Source organism: Oncorhynchus masou, chromosome 28 (assembly GCF_036934945.1).
Source record: "Oncorhynchus masou masou isolate Uvic2021 chromosome 28, UVic_Omas_1.1, whole genome shotgun sequence".
In the NCBI taxonomy this organism is placed as follows: domain Eukaryota; kingdom Metazoa; phylum Chordata; class Actinopteri; order Salmoniformes; family Salmonidae; genus Oncorhynchus; species Oncorhynchus masou.
In genome coordinates, this window is record NC_088239.1 from 49,833,988 (window position 1) to 49,845,755 (window position 11,768).

Sequence of the window (11,768 nt, forward strand, 5' to 3'; positions counted from 1 at the left end):
AAAAGAGCTGGAGCTGCAATTTCCCAGAGCTATTGTGACTTTTGAGAGGTAGTTGAGGAAATAAGCAAGGCCTGTGCCAGATGAGTTTGTGAACATCCCAGGAAAAAAGTATCAATAGGCTTCTGAATGAGGTAGGCCTACAGGTTTTATAGATTGGATTGGATTGAACTTGAGTTGAACACAGTTCTCATTTGCAGTAGTCCCTTTCTGACTCGTCTTGATGCAGTGAGTAAATATGAGCACTCATAGGAGATGAGTCACAACATTCCAAGTAGTTCATGGGTGGAGAGCTGTTGAGCATGAGCTCTGAAATTACACTCTACAATACAACTGCAGCATCACTTCAGACAGGAGGCATAACCACTTTAAAAAAAAAGTGACATCACCGTTACGTATGATCTTACATGTTTTTGACTTCATTTTCTGACACAGACCATTTCAAATGTATATTCAACCTCTTTGAATCAGACATAGCATCACATTAAATGTGACAGGCCTTCAAAAGATGCATTTGATAAGTGTGTAGCTGAGGTTCACTGAAAAGTGTAAGCTCACGCAGGGGTCACTCAATGCCTATGCACAATAATATTTCACTAGTCCTGATGTCTGACACAGGCGGTGAGGGTGTGTGGAGTTGAAGGAGGAGTTTGTAATATGACATAGATGCAGAAAGTAAACAGCGTAATGGGTCAATGTTCACAACAACTAAGAGTGTTGAAGGCTCAACCTCTGGCTAACATGCTGTGGACAGCGTGAAGCGAAGCCGTGTACATGCACAGATACTATGTGTGACTGTGTGAGAGCAAAGTCTTGCATCTTGCTCATCTCATTTTCTGCAATGCCGTTCGTGGCAACTTCATTTCGCTGAGTCTACATTTAATATTGGGGGTGGGTTGCACCAACATGCTTCAAATTCATTTTATAATAAACCTAACCTAGACTTTGTAAATCTAGAGATGTGTTGCACCATTTCATTTTAAACCTGGGTTAGTTAATCTAAGGTTAAATCACAAAATTATGATTAGAGACACGTGTCATAATGGATTCACCATAGCAATATGTTCTAATTATATTTCTGTGGAAACAGAAGTGAGTTTTGACTTCGGGCTAAATTCTGAACTTAATTGTACTTTTTTGTCAAATTAGTTCGCTGGCTAGTTAAATTCTACAAACATGATAAACCACAAGAGCTAAAATGTTAATAACACCGAAAGAAACTGCACAAACAGTGACATTAGATTAACAAAAAACCTCAACCAGTTACATTTAATCCATAAACTAAATTTAAATCTGATTTCATAACAATGGAGCAACAAGATTACATTTGATCTTGGTTTAAAGTAAAACAATTAAACTGAGTTTAGAGGAATTTAACTAGGATTGATTTACATTTTGGTGAAACAATATTTATAGCTACACCTTGACTTTACCCAGGTTAAGAGTTAATCCATCCCGAGTGTTAATGGGTGTGCCCTTTGGCCTCAGTGGGAAGCCAGGACCAGGTAGTGGACCCTCTGTGTCATTAGCCCCCTGCCTAGCACCTCCTGGTCAGGTTCTCTTATCTACAAATACGTCTTCATTAAAGAGATGACGCTGGCCTCTCTCTGAGCAGATGGTAATGAATAGCCCCCTCCTCCTCTTTGTACTGGGACACTACCTGGAGGACACCCATCACATCACCCCTTGAATGGCACCTTTGTAGTCATACTACCCCTCAGAGGAATTCCACGAGGTTCCACGAGGTCACCAGAGAATGACACAAGGCCTGTTTTTATTTGTTTGTTTTTTAGACATGGCATTTGACTGTGGTGAAGCAAACTTTTTTGTGTGATGAAATGCACTTTATTCTGTACTTTTTTTGTTGGGGGGGGGTGGGGGGTGTTATAGGTACAGTATTTAAATCAAGGGTTTGAACCGGTTCAGGGAACAGAACCGAACACCGGAAAATAACTCAATTATTTGAGGAGCAGAACCCAAACCGAGTGATCTATACTGTTCCGGAAAATAATCGCTAACAACATTATTTTAAAATCGCCACAAAGCGTCTATGCAAAGCCCTCACTTTGTCACTTACAAACTTATGCCGTGTTCACGTGCTAGTCAGAACTAGGATATTATTATTTTTTGACTTGATAACTGGTTGAACATGGAGCGTGTATAACTACAAAAAAATGTTTTTACAGTCACATTTTTACAGTCACACAAAATTTGTAACAAACTTTGCCTGAAAGCAAAAATATTATATATACAGTGGATTTGGAAAGTATTCAGACCCTTGACTTTTTCCACATTTTGTTACGTTACAGCCTTATTCTAAAAGTGATTAAATAGCTTTTTCCCTCTCATCAAACACAATACCCCGTAATGACAAAGCAAAAACAGGTTTTTAGAAATTTTACAAATGTATCAAAAATAAAAAAAACTGGAATGTCACATTTACATAAATATTCAGACCCTTTACTCAGTACTTAGTTGAAACACCTTTGGGAGTGATTACAGCCTTGAGTCTTCTTGGGTATGACGCTACAAGTTTGGCCCACCTGTATTTGGGGAGATTCTCCCATTCTTCCCTGCAGATCCTCACAAGCCACGCCAGGTTGGATGGGGAGCGTCGCTGCACAGCTATTTTCAGGTCTCTCCAGAGATATTCAATTGGGTTCAAGTCCGGGATCTGGCTTGGCCACTCAAGGACATTCAGAGACTTGTCCCGAAGCCACTCCTGCAATGTCTTGGCTGTGTGCTTCGGGTCGTTGTTCTGTTTGAAGGTGAACTTTGGCCCAAGTCTTATTCCTGAGCGCTCTGGAGCAGGTTTTTATCAAGGATCCCTCTGTACTTTGCTCAGTTCATGTTTCCCTCGATCCTGACTAGTCTCCCAGTCCCCGCCTCTAAAAAACATCCCCCACAGCATGATGCTGCCACCACCATGCTTCACCGTAGGGATGGTTCCAGGTTTCATCCAGACGTGACGCTTGGCATTCAGGCCAAATCTTGGTTTCATCCAACCAGAGAATCTTGTTTCTCATGGTCTGACAGTCCTTTAGGCGCCTTTTGGCAAACTCCAAGCGGGCTGTCATGTGCCTTTTACTGAGGAGTGGTTTCCGTCTGGCCACTCTACCATAAAGGCCTGATTGGTGGAGTGCTGCAGAGATGGTTGTCCTTCTGGAAAGTTCTCTCATATCCACAGAGGTACTAGAGCTCTGTCAGAGTAACAATCAGGTTCTTGGTCAACTACCTGACCAAGGCCCTTCTCCTCCGATTGCTCAACTTGGTGGTTACAAACTTCTACCATTTAAGAATGATGGAGGCCACTGTGTTTATGGGACATTCGATGCTGCAGAAATGCTTTGGTTCCCTTCCCCAGATCTGTGCCACAACAAAATCCTGTCATGGAACTCTACGGACAGTTCCTTCGACCTCATTACTTGGTTTTTGCTCTGACATGCACTGTCAACTGCGGACCTTATATAGACAGGTGTGAGCCTTTCCAAATCATGTCCAATCAATTGAATTTACCACAGGTGGACTCCAATCAAGTTGTAGAAACATCTCAAGGATGATCAATGGAAACAGGATGCACCTGAGCTCAATTCGAGTCTCACAACAAAGGGTCTGAATACTTGTGTAAATAAAGTATCTGGAAAGGGCCTTCCCCAAACTGTTGATACAAAGTTGGAAGCACAGAATCGTCTAGAATGTCATTTTATGCTGTAACCTAGTCGGAACCATGAAAAACAGCTCCAGACCATTATTCCTCCTCCGCCAAACTTTACAGTTGGCACTATGCATCGGGCAGGTAGCGTTCTCCTTGCAGCTGCCAAACCCAGATTTGTCCATTGGACTGCCAGATGGTGAAGTGTGATTCATCACTTCAGGGAACGCTTTTCCACTGCTCCAGAGTCCAATGGCGGCGAGCTTTACAATACTCCAGCCGACGCTTGGCATTTCACATCGTGATATTAGGCTTGTGTGCGGCCGCTCGGCCATGGAAACCCATTTCACGAAGCTCAAGATGAACAGTTCTTGTGCGGACATTGCTTCCAGAGGCAGTTTGGTACTCGGTAGTGAGTTTTGCAACTGAGGACACATGATTTTTAGCACTCGGCTGTCCCGTTCTGTTAGGATGTGTGGCCTACCACTTTGCCGGTATTGCTCCTAGATATTTCCAATTCACAATACCAGCACATACAGTTGACCAGGGCAGCTCTTGCAAAGCAGAAATTTGACGAACTGACCTGTTGGAAAGGTGGCTTCCTATGACGGTGCCACGTTGAAAGTCACTGAGCTCCTCAGTAAGGCTATTCTACTGCCAATGTTTGTCTATGGAGGATGTATGGCCGTGTGCTCAATTTTATACACCTCTCAGCAACCGGGGTGGCCGAAATAGCAGAATCCACTAAATTGAAGGGATGTCCACATACTTTTGAATTGATTTGAGCATTTTGTTACAGTTTCTGGCAATGGTTTTATCTCAGGAAGGAAAAAGATCTACTCTATTTAAAATGGGAAACGATTGAGATTTCTTAAGTAGAAATGGAGTCTTCCACCGGGGACTTGAGAGGCAGTATGGCTGATTTGGTTATATTAGTTTTATAACTTGAGATTAAGGTAAATTTATATATGATCTTCAATGCCTTTGGAAACAGGTGAGATACAGTACATTGTCTAGATATAGTAAAATATGAGACGAGATGAAGGGATCAGTAGATTTGAAGGAAATTTGTGTTATTTCATTCGATTGGCGAATTGCCTGGGCCAGGGGTTCCATGGATAATAAAAGAAAAATTGGATCGCCTTGTCTGCTGCTTCGAGCAACTCTGAACGAAGCAGAGCAGATATTGCCTGTTATAACTATGGCTGAGGGACGGCATATAGCATTTGAATCATATTAATGAAATTGGAGCCAATTCCCATATGTTCCAAGACAGACCAGAGATATGACCAGTATTATGTTTGGGGCAAATCCAATACAACACATTACTGAATACCATTCTCCATATTTTCAAGCATAGTGGTGGCTTCATCATGTTATGGGTATACTCAAAATGGTTAAGGACTGGGGAGATTTTCATGACAAAAAAATAAATAGAATGGAGCTAAGCACTGACAAAATCCTAGATGAAAACCTGGTTGTCTGCTTTCCACCAGACACTGGGAGATGAATTCACCTTTCAGCAGGACAACAACCTAAAACACAAGGCCAAATCTACACTGGAGTTGATTACCAAGAAGACAGTGAATGTTCCTGAGTGTCAAGGACCATATCACCTCCACCCTACCTGACTCCCTAGACCCACTCCAATTTGCTTACCGCTCAAATAGGTCCACAGACGATGCAATCTCAACCACACTGCACACTGCCCTAACCCATCTGGACAAGAGGAATACCTATGTGAGAATGCTGTTCATCGACTACAGCTCGGCATTCAACACCATAGTACTCTCCAAGCTCGTCATCAAGCTCGAGACCCTGGGTCTCGACCCCGCCCTGTGCAACTGGGTACTGGACTTCCTGACGGGCCGACCCCAGGTGGTGAGGATAGGTAACAACATCTCCTCCCCGCTGATCCTCAACACTGGGGCCCCACAAGGGTGCGTTCTGAGCCCTCTCCTGTACTCCCTGTTCACCCACGACTGCGTGGCCACGCACGCCTCCAACTCAATCATCAAGTTTGCGGACGACACAACAGTGGTAGGCTTGATTACCAACAACGACGAGACGGCCTACAGGGAGGAGGTGAGGGCCCTCGGAGTGTGGTTCAGGAAAATAACCTCACACTCAACGTCAACAAAACTAAGGAGATGATTGTGGACTTCAGGAAACAGCAGAGGGAACACCCCCTATCCACATCGATGGAACAGTAGTGGAGAGAGTAGCAAGTTTTAAGTTCCTCGGCATACACATCACAGACAAACTGAATTGGTCCACTCACACAGACAGCATCGTGAAGAAGGCGCAGCAGCGCCTCTTCAACCTCAGGAGGCTGAAGAAATTCGGCTTGTCACCAAAAGCACTCACAAACTTCTACAGAGGCACAATCGAGAGCATCCTGGCGGGCTGTATCACCGCCTGGTACGGCAACTGCTCCGCCCTCAACCGTAAGGCTCTCCAGAGGGTAGTGAGGTCTGCACAACGCATCATCGGGGGCAAACTACCTGCCCTCCAGGACACCTACACCACCCGATGTTACAGGAAGGCCATAAAGATCATCAAGGACATCTACCACCCGAGCCACTGCCTGTTCACCCCGCTATCATCCAGAAGGCGAGGTCAGTACAGGTGCATCAAAGCTGGGACCGAGAGACTGAAAAACAGCTTCTATCTCAAGGCCATCAGACTGTTAAACAGCCACCACTAACATTGAGTGGCTGCTGCCTACACACTGACACTGACTCAACTCCAGCCACTTTAATAATGGGAATTGATGGGAAATGTTGTAAATATATCACTAGCCACTTTAAACAATGCTACCTTATATAATGTTACTTACCCTACATTATTCATCTCATATGCATACCTATATACTGTACTCTATATCATCGACTGCATCCTTATGTAATACATGTATCACTAGCCACTTTAACTATGCCACTTTGTTTACATACTCATCTCACATGTATATACTGTACTCGATACCATCTACTGTATCTTGCCTATGCTGCTCTGTACCATCACTCATTCATATATCCTTATGTACATATTCTTTATCCCCTTACACTGTGTATAAGACAGTAGATTAGGAATTGTTAGTTAGATTACTTGTTGGTTATTACTGCATTGTCGGAACTAGAAGCACAAGCATTTCGCTACACTCGCATTAACATCTGCTAACCATGTGTATGTGACAAATAAAATTTGATTTTGATTTGATTTGAATTACAGTTTTTACTTAAATCTGCTTAAAAATCTATATCAAGACCTGAAAATGCATTGATAAAAAAAAACATTTGACAGAGCTCGAAAAATTTTGAAAAGTATAATGGCCAAAAATTGCACAATCCAGGTGTGGAAAGCTCTTAGAGACCCCAAAAGACTAACAGCTGTAATCACTGCCAAAGGTTATTCTAACATGTATTGACTCAGGAGATTGAATACTTATCTAATCAAGATATATTAGTGTTAAGTTTTTAATGCTTTTTCTCCAAAATTTGGAAAAAGTCAAGGGGTGTGAATACTTTCTGAATGCACTTTATGTTGACAATGACTTGAAAATAAATCTGTTATTTCATAGTTATTTTGCAAAAGAAAGCAATGAGAAAGCCACGCATTTCAATGCATGCTTCCGGAAACGGACAAACTTTTAATGACAATCTGCATCCAAGGTCATACTGTAGTTACCAGTAATTGACTTGGTGAAATTGGATGTTAACATTTCTTAAATGTCTTGACAGTGTGACAGCATGTTTTCATGGCCATAGAATGAATGAAACCCCATTTGCAATTGACTTAGCTTGTGTTTCTAAAGTGTCAGAGAGGACATTTTATCTGGCCATACTATATTAGTGGAGGCTTCTTATTTTGGAAAGAACATTCCCATAATACAGTTTGCGATGTACTGCTGTGGACAGGCACCTCACCTGATTAACCAGAAGCTGTGAGATCTTCTTAAGCCAGTAATTAGCTACCAGTATCTCAGCATTTCACCCTGATCCTGCTTCTCATCACTTTGTAACTTTAGCAGTAGATTGATGACTATGGTATCTTTTTTATACAATCCTGGTCTCATAAGGTTTGATAGAGACTTAATAAGCTTTTATCTCTCTCTCTCTTCCTCCCATCTGTCCAGCGGAGCTGTGTGGGATGCAGGCAGAGTGTGAATTACAGGTGGCCCAGGGTGGTCTCAGACCCCTTGAATGAGACATGAGTCCCCCTAAATGCAACAAAGTCAAACCCGTCATTCAGGGCATGTTTTTAGCAACAATTTTTTAAAATATGTATATTTTTTTTGGCCTGTTTTGCAAGTTATTTTGGCATTAATTCACATATCAGTTTGCAAACAATGTAAAAAAAATACATCATTTAGTTAATAAAGCCGCATACAAACATGGTCTCTTTTTTGTTTTCTTGAGTAAGGCAGCTCCAAAATGCAGGTGTTTCAGCCTTGCTCAGTGCTTTCTGTGGTGGTGGGGCAAGCCAGCAGAAAACGCGGAGCGTTACGCTGTGATTGGCTCACTGTTCGGTGCTCATGGGCCAATGGACAGAAACATTACACAACAAGTTGGAAATCGCAAATTCATCAATGAGTGGTTTGGAAGGAATCAGGGACAGTGGCTAACATGAAGAATTGCAAAGCAATAACTAGCCTGTTATGTAGCTGTGTGGTCCCAATTCTGGGAATAAGAGGCTATTTTCCGAGTTTAAAATGATAAACATTCAACATTGGCCATGCTGTCAATGAAAATTGATTTGTGCCGCGGTCAAAACAACTGTTAACTTGGAATTGCGAAAACTTAACTTCAGTGAGTTCAAGACAACTGGGAAGTCGGGAATAAACAAGCTCTGAATGAGAAAATACGTTTTGAGCGGTCATCCAACTAGGAATTGCATTCAATGAACGCAGGAGAGGATAGCTGCTGTTTTATTGGCCCTTAACCAACCGTGCTTAACCAACCGTTTGTAACTTATTTTGTACATAATGTTGCTGCCACCATCTCTTATGACCAAAAAGAGCTTCTGGACATCAGAACAGCGATTACTCACCTTGAATAGGCAGAAGATTTTTTCTTTAATGAGTCAGACAGGAGGGATTTACTCCAGACACCTGAAAAGGCCATCATTCACGTCATTCACAGGAGAAAAAGACAGAGATTTTGCGGAAGGAGATCGGGTGAGGATCAGGCGACAAGTTGCTAATCTGCCTTTGCCATCTGTACTGTAAGTCAATGTACAATTTATGGAAAATCAATGGGATGAACTAAAAGCACGTATATCCTACAGTACCAACGGGACATTAAATATCACATGTTTCACCGAGTCGTGGCTGAACGACGACATTAATAACATACAGCTGGCGGGTTATACACTCTATTGGCAGGATAGAACAGCAGCCTCTGGTAAGACAAGGGGTGGCGGTCATTGTATATTTGTAAACAACAGCTGGTGCACGATATCTAAGGAAGTCTCAAGGTTTTGCTCGCCTGAGGTATAGTATCTCATGATAAACTGTAGACCACACTATCTACCTAAAGAGTTTTCATCTGAGGGGACAAAAACTCTAGACCACCTTTACTCCACACACAGAGAAGTGTACAAAGCTCTCCCTCACCCTCCATTTGGCAAATCTGACCATAATTCTATCCTCCTGATTCCTGCTTACAAGCAAAAATTAAAGTAGGAAGCACCAGTGACTCGATCAATAAAAAGTGGTCAGATGAAGCAGCTGCTAAACTACTGGACTGTTTTTCTAGCACAGACTGGAATATGTTCCGGGATTCCTCCGATGGCATTGAGAAATACACCAGATCACTGGCTTCATCAACAAGTGCATCGTTGACGTCGTCCCCACAGTGACTGTAGGTACATATCCCAACCAGAAGCCGTGGATTACAGGCAACATCCGCACTGAGCTAAAGGGTAGAGCTGCCGCTTTCAAGGAGCGGGACCCTAACCCTAACCCTAACCCTAACCCGGAACCTTATAAGAAATCTATGCCCTCCGACAAACCATCAAACAGGCAAAGCGTCAATACAGGACTAACATCGAATCGTACTACACCGGCTCCGACACGTGTCGGATGAATCAGGGCACGTAAACTATTACAGACTACAAAGGGAAGCACAGCCGAGAGCTGCCCAGTGACACGAACCTACCAGACGAGCTAAATAACTTCTATGCTTGCTTCGAGGCAAGTAACACTGAAACATGCATCAGCTGTTCCGGTCGACTGTGTGATCACGCTCTCTGCAACTGATGTGAGTAAGACCTTTAAATAGGTCAACATTGACAAGGCCACAGGGCCAGATGGATTACCAGGATGTATACCCCGAGCATGCGTTGACCAACATGACAAGTGTAGACCCCACTCCAATTTGCATAGCGCGCCAACAGAACCACATATGATGCAATCGTTATTGCACTCCACACTGCCCTTTCACACCTGAACAAAGGAACATGAGAATGCTATTCATTGACTGCAGCTCAGCGTTCAACACCATAGTGCCCTCAAAGCTCATCACTAATTTAATAACCCTGGGACTAAACACCTCCCTCTGCAACTGGATCCTGGACTTTAGGACGAGCCCCCCCCTCAGGTGGTAAGGGTAGGTAACAATACAGCCGCCATGCTGATCCTCAACAAGGGGACCCCTTAGGGCTGTGTGCTCAGTCCCCTCCTGTACTCCCTGTTCACTCATGACTGCACGGCCAGGCACGACTCCAACACCATCATTAAGTTTTCAGATGACACAACAGTGGTTGGCCTGATCACCGGCAACAAGGAGACAGCCTATAGGGAGGAGGTCAGAGACCTGACCGTGTGGTGCAAGGACAACAATCTCTCCCTCAACGTGATCAAGACAAATTAGATTATTGTGGACTACAGGAAAAGAAGGACTGAGCACGCCCCCATTCTCATTGACGGGGCTGTAGTGGAGCAGGTTGAGAGCTTCAAGTTATTTGGCGTCCACAAACCCAACAAACTAACATAGTCCATGTACACGAGTTGTGAAGAGAGTATGACAAAACCAATTCCCCCTCGGGAGACTGAAAAGATTTGTCATGGGTCCTCAGATCCTCAAAAGGTTCTAAAGCTGCACCATTGAGAGCATCCTGACGGGTTGCATCACTGCCTGGTATGGCAACTGCTCGGCCTCCGACCACAAGGCACTACAGAGGGTAGTGTGTACGGCCCAGTACATCACCGGGGCCAAGCTTGCTGCCATCCAGTACCTCTGTACCAGGCGGTGTCAGAGGAAGGCCCTAAAAATTGTCAGAGACTCCAGCCACCCTAGTCATAGACTGTTCTCTTTGCTACCGCACTTCAAGCTGTACCGGAGCGCCAAGTCTAGGTCCAAGAGGCATCTAAACAGCATCTTCCCCCAAGCCATAAGACTCCTGAACATCTAATCAAATGGCTACCTAGACTATTTGCATTGCCCCACCCATCTACACTCCTGCTACTCTCTGTTATTATCTGTTATTATATACATATTCACGTTAATAACTCTTCCTAAATGTACATGTTACCTCAATTACCTCGACTAACCAGTGCCCCACTCATGTGACAAATAAAATTTGATTTGATTTGAATTGTAAATCCGGCCTCTTTCTAGAGCTACGACCTGGAGATCAATGACATCATCATGATTCAACCTTATTTTTTTCATAGTTTACAGTTGTTTTGAAAGCACCATAAATCCAGAGAATGCCAGACTTGGATGACAAATTTTGCCCATGAAGGCCCATCACAGCACCTTCTTGTTCACGTGAGCACAGCACAACAATGTGAGTCCAAAAATGTATTGTATGCTGCTGCAAAAATTATGCAAAATGCCAGGGAAATATGTATACTCTAGCGAAGAAATTAATACTAAATGTATGTTGTGTAGTAAGATGTTAGTAGCCCATGTGCCTCACCCTAACAATTTAGTCTATTTACCCATCTTAATTGTGCCTACTGTTCTGACTTGGTGGTGCACATGTAGCCTATAACCTGTTTTAGAGTAACATAATCATTGAATATTGTAAGAGCTTTACTTGTCTGCTTATATGCCCCCTTTTTTTATCCTACGGTTCTGACTTGGTGTACAGGGAGAACACTGTAAGAACAGCC